General features: G+C 43.3%; 1 protein-coding gene across 2 annotated transcripts in view; it reads left to right on the plus strand.

Moving 5' to 3' along the window:
- Positions 1-4,433: 4,433 nt before the first annotated feature.
- LOC136878704 (cyclic GMP-AMP synthase-like receptor) overlaps positions 4,434-16,787 on the plus strand; it is a 134,392-nt gene continuing 122,038 nt past the window's right edge. The window contains exon 1 of one of the 2 annotated variants that reach the window (XM_068228906.1): positions 4,434-4,521. The gene's annotated coding sequence lies outside the window, so the exon portion shown is untranslated. Of the gene's footprint in view, positions 4,522-11,749; positions 11,878-16,787 lie in introns of those variants that run through there. The other variant, XM_068228907.1, reaches the window with a different exon arrangement.

Raw genomic sequence — 16,787 nt, forward strand, 5'->3', positions numbered from 1 at the left:
CCTGATGTCCTCTGAACGGATCTTATCCCTAGCATCTGTCGCTCCGTGGCTCGTTGTGTTCTCTGAAGCTTGCGAGCACTTTCCTTCGTCAGAGTCATCGTTTCCAGACCTTATGTATTATAAACCTTGGTTCAGGTTAATTGGAACATTCTTGCTGGTCAGGATGATTCTTAGTTTTCGGAATGCTATCCAACTCATGCCTATTCTGCGAGGAATTTCTGCACATTGGTTGTCTTTTCCAAGTTTTGTCTTGTGTCCAAGATAGATGTACTCATCGACAACTTCTATATATTGGTTTCCCATTTTAAGTGGTTGACTGTCTGGGCTTAGTATTTTTTCTACCAGCACTTATTTTAGTTTTTCAGGTAATAAGTATTTATACCAGCGCAGCATGTGCAATGCAGAGAATGTTTCCTGGGTGATGTTCGTGGTTATGAACGTGTAATGTACACTCCCCCAGGCTTACGTAATTTGATAACGTCCTGGGTTAGCGCGCTGGTTACATCTGTTTCTCTTGAGCTCTGAACTGTCAGTCAGTCAGCTCGTGACCTTCACATGCCTAGTGTAGACATATGGCCGCACATGACGTCACTCGAGAGAGGGCGTTGCCTGTCAGCGTAAGCTCCCGTTACTTTCTCCCAGCTAATTTAAAGAAGGAAGCAGGCGAATTAAGATCGTTCTGAGGGTCCCACATACAGTTTCGTGCATAATCTAGACCTACAGAACACAAAATCAAGACTCTGGTATGATGCACCTGATTTCTCTAAGGCTGCTGTTATTTTTTTTTATGCCCGGCTCTATGGCTAAATGGTTAGCGTGCTGATCTTTGGTCCTGAGGGTCCCGGGTTCGATTCACGGCCAGGTCGGAGATTTTAACCTTAAATGGTTAATTCTCTTGGCTTGAGGACTGGGTGTTTGTGCTGTCCCAAACGTCCCTGCAACCTACACACCACAAATAACACTATCCTCCACCAAAATAATACGCAGTTACCTACACATGGCAGATACTGCCCAATCTCATCGGAAGGTTTGCCTTACAAGGGTAGAAATAGCCACACGAAATTATTATATTTTAAAATGTTAGTATGGAATTTTTTATTTTAGATGTGAAACGTACTTCATTTGTTCCATTTTGGCATCTTCTCTGCTCCAAGACCAACAGCTAAATGTTTAGCGCCCAAGTGTTGGTTCTCCCTCCCACTCATTTCCTTTCACGCCGACCGAGCGAGTTGGTCAAGCGGTTAGGGTCGCGTAGCTGTGAGCTTGCATTCGGGAGATGGAGGTTTCGAAGTGCGACCTCCCTTGATCCCTCGAGGTCTAGGGAGTCTTTCATTTTCACGCCCTTCGTGGTCCTTGTCTTTCTTTGAACGATACCTTCATTTTTCGAAGTGTCGGATCCCTTCCATTTTTTCCCTCTGATTAGTGTTATGTAGAGGATGGTTGCTATTTGTACTTCCTCTTAAAACAATACTCACCCCCACCACCACTCGCACGTCTCTACACCGTGCTTAGCCGGTTCGAGTCCCGCTATCAGAATGTTTATGTCTGTCATAAATTCCGTCTTGTCAAAACAATGTTGGCCGCCAGGGTACGAGAGGGGGTGGTATACAATAGTGATTCGTCCGCCGGGTGGAGGCGTTAAGCCTTGAGTAGACCTCTTCTCTTTTTTGTGAAGTTTCCTCTGTGTCCAATACTCTTCCTTGTGTTCACTGGCCTGCTTCCGTTGTTCTTCTATCAAGGCTTTTCCGGTCTTCTTAGTTCTATCTTCTTCTTATTATTATAATTATTATTACCGGGTGAGTTGGCCGTGCAATTAGGAGCGCGCAGCTGTGATCTTGCATCAGAGAGATAGTTGGTTCGAACCCCTCTGTCGGCAGCCCTGAAGATGGTTTTCCAACGTTTCCCATTTTCACACCAGTCAAATGCTGGGGCTGTACCTTAATTAAGGCCAAGGCCACTTTCCTTCACACTCCTAGATCTTTCCCATCCCAACGTCACCATAAGACAGACCTATCTGTGTCGGCGTGACGTAAAACAAATTGTAAAAAAATCTATATAATATTAAAAGAGTTTACTAAAAAACAGCTTTGGCAAATCCGTCCGTCCGTTCTACTGGACCTATTTGCTTCATTTTTGTTTTATTCTTCCCGGAATTACCTGCCGGTGAATTACGAGACATTGCTAGGTCTCTATGTTCAGCCAAATTTGAGTAATCATAAAATCAAGTCATGATCACTCCGATAATTGCAGGCGAAGGCTTACCCTAACCCGCATTACATTCTGTACTAAGCAGGTTGCTAAGCGACTAACACTTACATGAATATTCTGATATGTGTGATTTTCATTCTTAGTAATGTCAATTAGTCCGCCTCTTTGGTGTAGTGGTTAGCGTGATTAGCTGCCACTCCCGGAGGTCCGGGTTCGATTCACGGCTCTGTCACGAAATTTGAAAAGTGGTACGAGGGCTGGAACGGGGTCCACTCAGTCTCGGGAGGTCAACTGAGTAGAGGTGGGTTCGATTCCCACCTCAGCCATCCTGGAAGTGGTTTTCCGTGGTTTCCCACTTCTCCTCCAGGCAAATGCCGGGATGGTACCTAACTTAAGGCCACGGCCGCTTCCTTCCCGCTTCCTTGTCTGTCCCATCCAATCTTCCCATCCCTCCACAAGGCCCCTGTTCGGCATAGCAGGTGAGGCCGCCGGGGCGAGGTACTAGTCATCCTCCCCAATTGCATCCCCGACGCAGAGTCTGAAGCTCCAGGACACTGCCCTTGAGGCGGTAGATGTGGGATCCCTCGCTGAGTCCGAGGGAAAAGCCGACCCTGGAGGGAAAACAGATTAAGAAGAAGAAGAAGTAATGTCATTGCATGCAGCCATGTTTGATTACTGCCCGTCAAGCCAGAAGTATATACTTCTTCTTAAGAACTGCAAGATTTAAAAAACGCAGTGGCGGCTGGTGCAGAAAATCAGTTGTGTGCTGTAACCCATCCCCACTCCAAAAAATAAAAATATTTAGAAACATACCGGTATGTGGTTTTCAAGAGGCTCTCCACTGAGTTTTCTACACGGAACAAACACGCAAACTACCCCAATACATATACACATTCCTCATAAAAAAACTATAAAACTATATAATTAAACACACAATAACACCTGCAATGGCAAAATATTCACGAACTCAAACACTTGGTGTGAGCGCGCAAAAACAGAACTTCCCAATGCCACGAACATCATTGAAATAAACAAGCAATGGCCTAATGCAAAATTACATGTTATGTTTTTATAGTGACATTTATAAACTAGACATTTTTAATTAAAGAAAATCACAATATCATGTCCTTATTTTGACAACATAAAAAGTACAATTTTTATAGTTCATCGATTTACAAATGTGGCTATGGAATAGCCAAGTTGGTAGTATTCTATCCTCTTTGGCATCAAAAGAGCTGGTGGGAACAGCTCTACAGTATTTTGTTTTCCCGTTTGCTTTGAGCGATTCCTTTTTAAATACTACCGCCGAGTCAAGAGGGTGCCACCTGCCACCTCATATCGGTCGTAATGCAAGAGTGGCAAGGTCAGTCTAGGAGGTGTGGCCCAGGGAGTAAATAATACATGGCTAGTGCTAGTGCTGCCTCCCTGTGGTCGAACGAAGAATTGCTGTGAAGTGATGTCTTGGCTGTTGTTTCCACAGCCTATCGGAACACATTCTATTTGTATCGGAAACGTTTGGCACGCATGCGCAAAAGGTAGAGTTCCTGGTTTCCGGCTAAAAGCTTAGAAATTCTCGCTCAGCTGTGGTCTCACAGCACCCGGCGTGGAGCGCACCAGTAGTTAACTGGTTGTGAGGGGAGTTGAATAATTTCCTATTATTTGGCTGACGTCTTTTTCAATGCACTGTATTTGATTGTAGATAATATTTTTAAACTAATTTATTTTTCCAACAGGCAGTGTGCTGCAGCACTTCAGCACATAAGGTACGGCCACCCCTGAAAAAAAAAGCGAATATAGACTATGTATAGGTTTTTACAAAACAGACGGCATAATGACGACAGAATGGATGAATTCTGACTACGAACTGCGGCAGACCATAACGCGCTTTTTATTAAATGTTCATAAACCATTGAAAAGGGTAGGCAAAACAATATGGCTACGACAGGCATATCAAGACGTGTTACCTGATCTGCGGAGCAGCACGGGTCCTAAAGTATATAATTATTATTCCATCGATCAGTGACTTTCACAGTTCGAAGCTGCACATTCTAACATCTCTCTCACATACTAGATAAAATTCACTCGGTCTCTAATGAGATTGCTGCAGTAGTGTACAGATATTAGTGTGCTATGCAGCATTCTCTTTGGCACAAATATGGCGGAGTGCCAAGACCTAAAGTACTATAACAATCGATCGACCTTGACCGTGAAAGAACATGCAGTGACGTCTGTTGATATAAAAGTCAAACTGCGAACGCGGCCGGCAGTGCAGTCTATGCACTGAGTTTGCTGAACCCCGTCGCAGATTAAAAGGCAAGTTTTATCATAAGGAATAATGCAGGAAGCGATCAATAGCTATGAATGATAGCGGTCGTTTATGAACATTCACATAGTATCTAAGCTTAAGAATAATATTGCACTCTATTAGCCTACAGTATAATGCCATTGTGTTAAAAATACTGTACTCGTGCTATACATACCGGTAGTATTTCCAGTGATACAGCACCTGTTTTTTATAAGTAGGTACAGCGAATTCACTAAGTAACCAATTTTGGAGATTAAACCACAATATGAAACTGCAATGGCTCTCTCGTTATATCTTGCGTTGATTTATTTGCTTCAGCATTTTTAGAATGTGACACGAAGATGTTTGGGTATTTATTTACTTTATCCAGTTCATTCAGAGGTAAAAGACTTCTTTCGCTAGATAATTGATAATTGATGTACGTATTTATAAGGACATTTTCATCCCTTTCTTTCTCTATGTGCTAGTATTAATTTACCGCAATTACTTTCCTAGGCACCTCCAAGGTCAGCCTGTGTTCAGCTGTTTCTGAATGACGTTTTTACATGTCTTAAGTTTAAACACACTAGCGACAGCGGATACCAAAACTGGAGTTGTTACGTGAACAGTTTATAATCAGCTGATGTAGGAATTTTTTATTATGTTTGTTGTTTGAAGCTGACAAAATCAGACCTAAATTTTTAGCGTCTGACATACAACGAGGTATTATATTTTTGGCGTGAGTTGGCATCGAAACTTAATTTATAAAAGATACAATACTTTGAAAGCTAAGTTTTACTAAGGCTTATCGTAAGCCAATTTGATACAATGAGTTGGATGCAAGGTATTAGCTTAGGATAATAGATAAGGGAAAGTGTTAATAATATTGCAGCTTGATAATTAGATAAATGTTAGCTCATAATGTACCTTACACGTAATACATAATGAAGGTGACTAAGCAAAATAATATTCTAATTTAAGGGTACAGGTGATACAGATTCGACTTCAATGAAGACTGTCCATTTTCAGATTATTTCTAGTACTGTAGGAGCGAATATTCTGCAAGTCTTATATTGTTTTCGGCATTGATCTTTTTAGATACCGGTGCTAACATTCTGTGTTCTACCTTCTCTGTTATTATAGACCTACAGCGTGTATCCGTGATGATTTTACGAACTTTCAGGGATGCAGGAGGACGGCAAATGGATCAATTTTAGATAAGAAACTGTATTCCGGAAACGTTCGAGTCAAAAGTTACTAATAATCCAAGTTTTTTTAACGTTCGTCCGTTCTTAACAGACGCCGGGGTGTCGGAATTTCATCCCGAAGTAGTTCTTTAACATGCCGGAAGCCAACGACATGGAGTTGTCACCTTCAACACCCTTAAAAGCGTCCGAGTCGATGGCTAAGTGGTTAGCATACTGGCCTATGGTCACAGGGGTCCCTGCCGGGAAGTTTAACCATCATTGGTTAATTTCGCTGGCTCGGGGGCTGGGTGTATGTGTCGTCTCCATCATCATTGTTTATCCTCATCACGAAGCGCAAGTCGCCTACGGGGGTCAAATCAAAAGACCTGCAACTGGCGAGCCGAACATGTCCTCGGACACTCCCGGCACTAAAAGCCACTTCATTTTTTCACCCTTAAAAGCCACGGACCTCAATCGGGTTTGAACCCGTTAACTTGGGATTAGTTGACCAACGCCGGACCCACTACACCACTGCGGCCGGCAGTAGAAAGTTAAAGTAAAAATCGGTCTGATACCCTCTACTGCACTGTTCTCTACATGTGCTAAGAGTGCAGTGGGGGAGACGAGCAGAAGAGACTGATGCCTGCGACGCTGTTCAATCGACACCGGGGATATTCGAACCGGTACGGCAGAACTTTGTGTTACGATGCCATGCCTGCATTAACGCAGGGGGACGCCATTTTGAACATTTGTTGCAAATGGAGCAGCTTGTGAAACTAGTGCAAGTAAACGGACTTAAATGAGTAGAATTTTGCTTACCTTTTGACTCGATCGTTTCCGGATTACAGTTCCTTATCTCAGATTGATCCATTTGCCGATTTTGATGTAAAACCAAATTTTCGTAATGTTGCAGACATAGAAATACATTATTAACAAGTATAACCTACGTTGGTCCGCCTCTGTGGTGTAGTGGTTAGCGTGATTAGCTGCCACCCCCGGAGGTCCGGGTTCGATTCCCGGCTCTGCCACGAAATTCGAAAAGTGGTACGAGGGCTGGAACGGGGTCCACTCAGCCTCGGGAGGTCAACTGAGTAGAGGTGGGTTCGATTCCCACCTCAGCCATCCTGGAAGTGGTTTTCCGTGGTTTCCCACTTCTCCTCCAGGCGAATGCCGGGATGGTACCTAACTTAAGGCCACGGCCGCTTCCTTCCCTCTTCCTTGCCTATCCCTTCCAATCTTCCCATCCCTCCACAAGGCCCCTGTTCAGCATAGCAGGTGAGGCCGCCTGGGCGAGGTACCGGTCATACTCCCCAGTTGTATCCCCCGACCAAGAGTCTGAAGCTCCAGGACACTGCCCTTGAGGCGGTAGAGGTGGGATCCCTCGCTAAGTCCGAGGGAAAAACCGAACCTGGAGGGTAAACAGATGATGATGATGATGATGATGATAACCTACGTTGTCCGCCTCTGTGGTGTAGTGGTTAGCGTGATTAGCTGACACCCCCGGAGGCCTGGGGTTCGATTCCCGGCTCTGCCACGAAATTCGAAAAGTGGTACGAGGCTGGAACGGGGTCCACTCAGCCTCGGAAGGTCAACTGAGTAGAGGTGGGTTCGATTCCCACCTCAGCCATCCTGGAAGTGGTTTTCCGTGGTTTCCCACTTCTCCTCCAGGCGAATGCCGGGATGGTACCTAACTTAAGGCCACGGCCGCTTCCTTCCCTCTTCCTTGCCTATCCCTTCCAATCTTCCCATCCCACCACAAGGCCCCTGTTCAGCATAGCAGGTGAGGCCGCCTGGGCGAGGTACTGGTCATGCTCCCCAGTTGTATCCCCCGACCAAGAGTCTGAAGCTCCAGGACACTGCCCTTGAGGCGGTAGAGGTGGGATCCCTCGCTAAGTCCGAGGGAAAAACCGGACCTGGAGGGTAAACAGATGATGATGATGATGATGATAACCTACGTTATTCGTTACTCTGTTTAATGTAACGCAATGAAACAAAATGATCGTAACAAAAAATTGTATGACAGAAATAATTTTTAATATTCTTCAATTTTACCTTCTCCCCATCCTCAATTATAATTAAAATACGCTAATAAGTTCCGAAAAAAGTGCTGACGGTCAGGCGTCGAACGCGACGGACTGCGGGCTGCGGCCCAACACGACTGTGTTGATGGCCGGGAGGGCCCGGTTCCTTATGTAATATAATTGCATATTCTATTCTTTTGCTATAAAAAAATTCCTGTGAGAGACACTTTTCATGCTTGCGTCATTTAAAAACATACTGCAGGAACACGATAGCCCAGGAGAGGTCATCCGTCTTTCGCCTTTTGGCTATCACAAGGAGTACCGGTGACATTTCTTCGACCAACGGTACTCGAACTGGCTAACTACGGAGTCACACCATATAGACTTGACCACCAGACGGGCTCTAGTATAGCCTACTCTACTGCTATGCACGTGCCATAAAATAACAGTTGAATAGGCCTGCCGGTACCGTATTTGGACACTTGACATCTTTGCGACCGGGCAAGTTGGCCGTGTGGTTAGAGGCGCGCAGCTGTGACCTTGCATCCGGGAGATAGTGGGTTCGAACCCACCAGTCGGCAGCCCTGAATATTTCTTTTGTGGTTTCCCGTTTTAATAATAATGTTACTTGCTTTACGTCCCACTAACTACTTTTTGAGGTCTTCGGAGACGCTGAGGTATCGGAATTTAGTCCCGCAGGAGTTCTTTTACGTGTCAGTAAATCTACCGACACGGGGCTGTCGTATTTGAGCACCTTCAAATACCACCGGACTGAGCCAGGATCGAATCTGCCAAGTTGGGGTTAGAAGGCCAGCGGCTTAACCGTCTGAGCCACTCAGCCCGGCGGTTTCCCGTTTTCACACCAAGCAAACGCTGGGGCTGTACCTTAAGTAAGGCCACGGCCGCTTCCTTCCCACTCCTAGCTCTTTCCTATCCTATCGTCACCATAAGACCTATCTGTGTCGGTGTGACGTAAAGCAACTAGCAAAAAAAAAAATATATTTGCGCCATACTTTTTTTCTTGGATTAGGTATAGGCCCTACAAAATTAAAAAGTAGGATCAGTTCAATTTTTATGCTTTTTCTCTTCTTTCGCGACATCACGGGAAAACGGCTTAAGAGAGTACCTTGAAACTAGACTATATATTGTAAGTTCAGCGATAGCCGGGTTGTGCAGTCGGCTATAGGCCTATCGATAACGTGTACGAAATATATTGTGTTTCACCGAACAAGGTGTAATAACTGAGATATTTGGTATTATTACATTTGACGCAATCAATCAATCAATCAATCAATCAATCAATCAATCAATCAGTCAATAAATAAATAAATAAATAAATCAGTCAATGACCTGCATTCAGGGGTGTCTCCCGGGTGGCAGATTCCCTACCAATTCTTTACCCAGCTTTTCCTTAAATGTTTTTAAAGAAATTGGAAATGTATCGTATATTTCCCTTGATAAATTATTCCAATTCCTAACTCCTCGTCCTATAAATGAATATTTGCCTCAATTTGAATGGATGAAAACCATAACGGTATAAGTGACATTTAAAAAAAAGTGTTTAGTGCAGAATGTAACTCCGGGAGGATGTATCTTTTCACCAGCAAAGAGATACAAGTGATAGCGGTAATAGTGATGGGTGGTATAACTACAAATAGCATGCTTTATATGAGTGTTAAGATGTTTAAATGCCTTTTTCTCTCAATAACCAAAATGCTACTTATACCGTTATGGTTTTTATCCATTCATTTGTCCTCTTGAATTCCAACTTTACCTTCATATTATGATCTTTCCTACCTTTAAAAGCCCCACTCAGGCTTATTAGTCTACTAATGTCATTTCACGCCATGTTCGACTCGTTGGCTGAATGGTCAGCGTACTGGCCTTCGGTTCAGAGGGTCCCGGGTTCGATTCCCGGCCGGGTCGGGGATTTTAACCTTAATTGGTTAATTCCAATGGCCCGGGGGCTGGGTGTTTGTGATGTCCCCAACATCCCTGCAACTCACACACCACACATAACACTATCCTCCACCACAATAACACGCAGTTACCTACAAATGGCAGATGCCGCCCACCCTCATCGGAGGGTCTGCCTTACAAGGGCTGCACTCGGCTAGAAATAGCCACACGAAATTAATAATAATAATAATTTCACGCCATCTCTCCACTGACAGCTGGGAACGTACCACTTAGTCGAGCATCTCGTCTCCTTACTCCCAAGTCTTCCCAGCCCAAACTTTGCAACATTTTTGTAACCCTACTCTCTTGTTGGAAATCACCCAGAACAAATCGAGCTGCTTTTCTTTGGATCTCTTTCAGTTCTCATATCAACTAACCGTGTTGTCCGTTCCATACACTGGAACCGTACTCTAGTTGGGGTCTTACCAGAGACTTATATGGCCTCTCCTTTACATCCTTACTACAACCCCTAAGTACACTCATAACAATGCGAAGAGATCTGTAACCTTTATTTAAGGGTGTCCGGAAATAATAGTTCTTTCTAAAATGTGTACAGTTGAACAATCAAAAATTGATGAATGAAAACAAGTCCTGTATTGGGTATCATCGTTCTCAGTTGAGGCTGTACAGTTACAATAATTGATGCAACTCGCTTATTGTTATAAACGACGCGTTCCTAACAATATCTGACTGTCATTATACAATACAGGTGTTCGCATATCAGAATAACATACAAGAATACAATGAAATGGACGAGAAATTGTCATAATGCTTACATAAATATTATGTGAAGTGAGGGACACGCCTGCCAAGTGTAGGTCGATGTGAAGCTCTTCATGGCGTCTTCTAGTATCGGGCAAAGGTTCTTGGTTATCAACCAGGAGATCCGGGATTCAAATACTGGTATCGGCACTTTTCTCTTACTGGACTGCGTTACTCTATTGCGCAATTGCACCATACTAACAGTCTTTGCATTTCCACTCGGAATGCTTGCAATAAGCGCGTAGTATCACTGAGCCCTCGATGGACTGTTTCAGAGGTGTAAATACGTGTCGCGCTAAGCGGGGAATAGCCTTAGGCTACTGTATTAGTGTTTTTAGTAGTGCCAGTTAGCTCCGAGGAAGCGCCAGCCTATCACGGAGAGAACCAGGGTTCGAGTCCTACTCTACGCATTACCATCTGTTTAAACTTTTACAGTGTTGCGTTAACCAAGTACGTGGATACTTCTATTCATTACGAAATCTGGCATTGTACGTTTAATTATGTTAGTGCTGAGAAAGACTGTTTTGAACATGACTTAATACCGCGTCTAGTATCCATCGGCTTGAACAACTTGTCGGAATCGACATGTCATTCACTCAACAAGCTTCCTAAATCATTCCTCACTGGGCAATCTTCTCCAGTGAGTCCAACGTAAATTAAAAATACTATTAATTTCTCTTTAAATAAGGGCCAATGGTACAAACCCTGGGGTGTGTTTCAGATAAATTTTGACCCACTATTAGGCTTACTACTACTAAAATGTTTTCATTCCTCCCCTGAAGGAGGAGGCGGGCCTCTTAAACGGTGGTGCCATCTCTCAGGTCGGAAGATTTTTTTATGGTGAAGGAGATACTTGGATAAGATGAGGGTGTTAGCGACAGTGACCTATACTAGGAACTGTCCCAGCATTCGCCTTAGTGCAGGAGAATGGAAAACCACGGAAAACCATTCTCAGGACAGCCGATGGTAGGGACCAGCCGTGAGGTCCAGCCCTTTCCCGTCTCCCGAATACAGAGGCGTAGAGTCACGGTAGAGCCGTGGCCACCCCTCCTCTGCTCGGTTGGCCGGTCAGAGTGCAGAGCTGTTGGACCACGGACCAGCCGTGGCCACTTATGAGCAGAGACCCACTCTTCATCTACCAACCAGTTTGATCCAAAATTTGAACGAAATTGGCGACCCGACAGCTGTAGTTTCGCCTTATTAGCTAGAAGCTGTACATTATCCACGACCTTCTGGCCATGTTGTGAGATGCTGGCACGCCTGAACGTGCCTGCTAGTGTTATCATTCTCAGCTTCGCAGAACCTTTCTGACGTCCTGGGAGTTGAAGTGGGTAGCTTATTCAAACTCCTAACAGACTGAGGACAGCTGAAAGGACTGCGGTGTGATCGTCCCCTTTCTGACTTTCACAGAGAGAGGCCATAGGATCTTGCAGGTTGAAGGGAGGTCAGAGAAGACGTAAGTACAATTAATCTTCATTTCACGACGTAAGAATTCTGCTCTGATACCACCGGTAAGATATAGAGTGACTGGTACCTACTGTTAGAGGGAAAATCTCCATCTTTTGCCGCGATTACTATTTCGCTGTCTCTTTCTCTCCAATGGTTTTCTTCTTCTTCTTTTCGTTATGTTGTCTGACAAATTAAAGTAGTAGGCCTATAATTTTACATAGGCCTAACTACCGTAAATAATAATAAGTGTAACCGTACTTGGCTGATTACAGTTTTCATTCGTTCTTAATCTGTTTACCCTCCAGGTTCGGTTTTTCCCTCGGACTCAGCGAGGGATCCCACCTCTACCGCCTCAAGGGCAGTGTCCTAGAGCTTCAGACCCTAGGTCGGGGGATACAACTGGGGAGGATGACCAGTACCTCACCCAGGAGGCCTCACCTGCTATGCTGAACAGGGGCCTTGGCGAGGGATGGGAAGATTAGAAGGGATACCATCCCAGTATTTTCCTGGAGGAGAAGTGGGGAACCACGGAAAACCACTTAGAGGATGGCTGAGGTGGGAATCGAACCCACCTCTACTCAGTTGACCTCCCGAGGCTGAGTGGACCCCGTTCCAGCCCTCGTATCGTTTTTCAAATTTCGTGGCAGAGCCGGGAATCGAACCCGGGCCTCCGGGGGTTGCAGCTAATCACGCTAACCACTACACCACAGGGGCGGACGGCTGATTACACTTTGCCATACTATCAGAAAGTCCAGAGGTCGCAACCATCCAGATAAACCTCTTGGAAAGAATCGCCAGCCAAACAGGACTGAGGATCTCAGCAGAAAAGACCAAATTCATGACGAACAAAGATGGACCAAAATTCCTGGAAACAGAGATAGGACGGATAGAAAGGGTCAAGAAGTTCAAGTACCTTCGTGAGACCCTACATGAGAATGGACTAGAAAAAGCTGCAGTGGAAGATCGGATCTCAAAAATGGAGAGAGCATATGGCTTGACAAAAAACATCTACAAAAAGAAGTGCTCATCCTGGAATTCCAAATTAAAACATTACAACACCGTGGTCAAAACAGAATGCCTGTATGCCAGTGAATGCCTGTCCATGAACTACAAGCTGGAGAAGCTAGAGGTTCTGGAAAGAAGAATACTCAGAAAAATTACGGGAGCTGTCCAAACTGAAAGCGGATGGAAACTTTGGAGTAACAAAGAAGTTTACCAGAAGGTGGAAAGAATCTCAGAGACCATGAAGAAAAGGAGGCTGGCGTTTCTTGGACATCTATGCAGAATGAACGCAAACAGACTTACCAAACAGATATTTGATTACTTCTGGATAAAAAAGACCACTGCAGTATGGATTAAGGAAACGAAGAAGGATATGGAAAGGTTAAGCATCTTGGAAGACCAGCTGTTAGAAAGGAATACTTTTAGGAACACAGTGAAGAATTTGGAAGGTGTTCAAGCCGCAGGAAGAACTAGGAAGACCGGAAGAGCCTGGACAGATGAACAACGGAAGCAAGCCAGCGAACGCATGAAGGAGTATTGGACACAGAGAAAATTTCGCACGAAGAGAAAGAAATGTTGTAGCGTGTTCCTTAGTGGTCCATTCCCTTGTAATAATAATGTAATAATAATAATAATAATAATAATAATAATAATAAATGAAATGTTAACCTTTGTAAAAAAAAAAAACAACTTAGATTCAACTAATGCATCACATCGCAAAATGTAAACAAACAGGTTAGGAAACATGACAACTACAGAATGGATGTGGAAAGCGGCATGGAACCCTGAGAGGTAATAGAACGTAGCCTTTTGGTATGAAATAAAACGGAGAGGGTAATTGCCCTTGAATTACAATATTTATTTATTTTTTAAAGAGAGACAAAATAAGAAACTCAAAACGTGAAAGACTTTTACAAAGAGAAATTAAAGAGTTATTAGGCATGCCTGCAGACATACGCAGTGCACTAAAAGAAATTTAATCACTAAATTCAAACCTATAGAAACCCTAATCTGACGATGTATGTCGACTAAAATGAATGGTTGGCCCATTCTACACAAACAAATATAGAAATTAAACCAAACACAGAGGTACAGTAAACTTGCATCATTATCTAAAACACTTCAAATAATGTGCATAGATTTTCCGTACGTACGAACGGTGACACAGAAATACCGGGAGGCAAACCCGAGGTATAATTACAACGTAATACCAAAGGTAAAGAAAAAGTGTATTGTCTCCAAACAAACTGTATAGCTCAGATGGTGGTGGTGATTATTCTTGTTTTGAAAGGAAGTACAACTAAGTAATCATCCTCTCTGAACAAATTAAGTGGAAAGCTATTTTGACAATAATAGCGGTGAATGTGAAAATCGAGGGCGAACTCCTGTGTAAGAAGAAAAAAGTAAATTATCACAACTGAATGAAGTTAAAATCGAAATAAAGGAAGAAACGATGCTTACCCTGAGGCCGGATTTCCCACATACACGTCCGCTCGCTAAGATAGTCAGATGATCAAAGTCAAAAATGCTACCTCGCTCCCACCGAAGAAGCGGGGTAAGATCGATAAACAGTAAATCGTGCAACCACCAAAGAAAACCAGTCAAAATGCAGAATTCACCTTCGGCTTTCACATTCACCAATTACATTTACTTTTATTTTCTCCAATCAAAAGTCTCTTCTTTTTTGCTGACACAATGATAATGAATGTAACAAAAAATATAATGTTTATACAATAAAATAAGAAATTTTAAATCAATTCCCACTACTTTCTTTGTACTGCCACATCTATAATAATAATAATAATAATAATAATAATAATAATAATAATAATAATAATAATAATAATAATAATACGAAGGGTCGATGAATACTCCCTAGGCATCGAAAACCCAATACCGAGGGGGTCGGAAAAGAACAAGAATTGACCAAGGATATGAAAGATGGTAAGGAGCCTGACACAAGTAAGTGGAAACAGTGCCAGACTCAGCTAGATAAACCGTGGTCGCCAACCCACGCTCCCACGTTGAGAGCTCTTGGTCCCCTTTCAGTCATCTCTTATGACAGGCAGAAGATACCATGGATGTATTCTACCACCCCTAACCCCAGCGGGATGTTCCATTCAAGAAGAAACTCCAACTCCAAGAAGTGGTGGTGGTGGTGATTATTGTTTTAAGAGGAAGTACAACTAGGCAACCATCCTCTATTAACACTAATCAGAGGGGAAAGAAAGGAAGAGGCCCGACACTTCGAAAAATGAAGGTATCGGCCAAAGGAAGACAAGGGCCACGAAGGGCGTAAAGACTCCCCAGACCTCTATACCTAATACCGTCGAGGTCGGAAAAGAACAAGAGTTGCCCAAGAGAAGTCGGATAGGATAGATGAAGGTGAGGAGCCTGGCACAAGTAAGTGGAAGGAATGCCAGGACTCCGGTAAGGGCCCCATGGTCGCTAACCCATGCTCCCAAGTTAAGAGCACCTGGATCCCCTTTTAGTCGCGTTTTATTCTACCGCCGAAGCTAAAAACAGGACAGGCATGGACACAGGAGTGAAAGGAGCAACACAGAACGAATTGGGGAGTAATGGGGCAGATGTCAAAGTCGTAAAAATGAGACTTTTCAAATGACACGGTCATAAGAAGAAGAAAAAGGGCCTGCTTTTTTAATACATAGTATTTACAAACATGTGGGAAGTAATGAGGAGATAGATAGTATACCCTAAAAATACAAACAGTTCCTATGAACATATGCTCTACATTCGGTCGTTGGCGAGTTGAGTCTGTTTTAGTGGTTAGGTGGAATTGGGGGGGGGGGGGTAGCTTACATGAGGCGGTCCATTCCAAAACTCGTCTATCTACCATCAGTGAGTTTTCAGGAAAAGCCAAAACCGTGCAGTTTTTCAGAATATAAGTCTCACTCATTTAATTGTATTACCATACATTCAAATCTGAGGTCAGAGGGCCGTCTATTGAGGAATTATAAATATAATTAGCAGGGCCGGGTTTTTTCCATGTTAATGTTTTACAAATTTCGTGAATGATATAATATGGAAGTAATTTCGTGAGAATTTCGTGATAATTTTTTAGTGCCGTACATGTCCGACTCGTTGGCTGAATGGTCAGCGTACTGGCCTTCGGTCCCGGGTTCGATTCCCGGCCGGGTCGGGGATTTTAACCTTCAATGGTTAATTCCAATAACCCAGGGGCTGGATGTTTGTGCTGTCCCCAACATCCCTGCAACTCACACACTACACATAACACAATCCTCCACCACAATAACACGCAGTTACCTACCAATGGCAGATGCCGCCCACCCTCATCGGAGGGTCTGCCTTACAAGGGCTGCACTCGGCTAGAAATAGCCACACGAAATTATTAAATTATTATTATAGTGCCGTACATTTATATACAATGTTATTAAATTAATTAATGATTTTAACAAGACGTAACATTTACGACATTTATAACCTTCGGAAAATAATATTCTGTAATTAGGGCCTACTGTAACTGGACTTTTCTTTGCCGTGAGGGGAACAATTCCCAAATCTTTCGTGACATGGCGACAAAAATATCATCTCTCGAGAAATCTGCAAGATGAGGTAGTCGTCTCAATAATTAAATACTCCGTCTCAATTCTTCGACATCATTTGTATGGAGTTTATGTCATTTAACACGATTAATTATAATCTATATTATTTTTTAAAATTAATCTGATTTATAATCTTTCATTAAAAAGATTTACTGTGTAATATTCTGTGTCATTTGGAAAACTTAGAATGCTTTGGGTCAGAATAAATAAATAAATTCTGGAGTTGAAGGAGAAACCCAAGAAAATAGATGTTCACACGGTCATGCCATACGGTTCATGCTAATGAACAACACTTAAAAACGAATGTATTTCTAAATAAACGAAATGTTCG

Source organism: Anabrus simplex, chromosome 8 (genome assembly GCF_040414725.1).
Source record: "Anabrus simplex isolate iqAnaSimp1 chromosome 8, ASM4041472v1, whole genome shotgun sequence".
Lineage (NCBI taxonomy): Eukaryota > Metazoa > Arthropoda > Insecta > Orthoptera > Tettigoniidae > Anabrus > Anabrus simplex.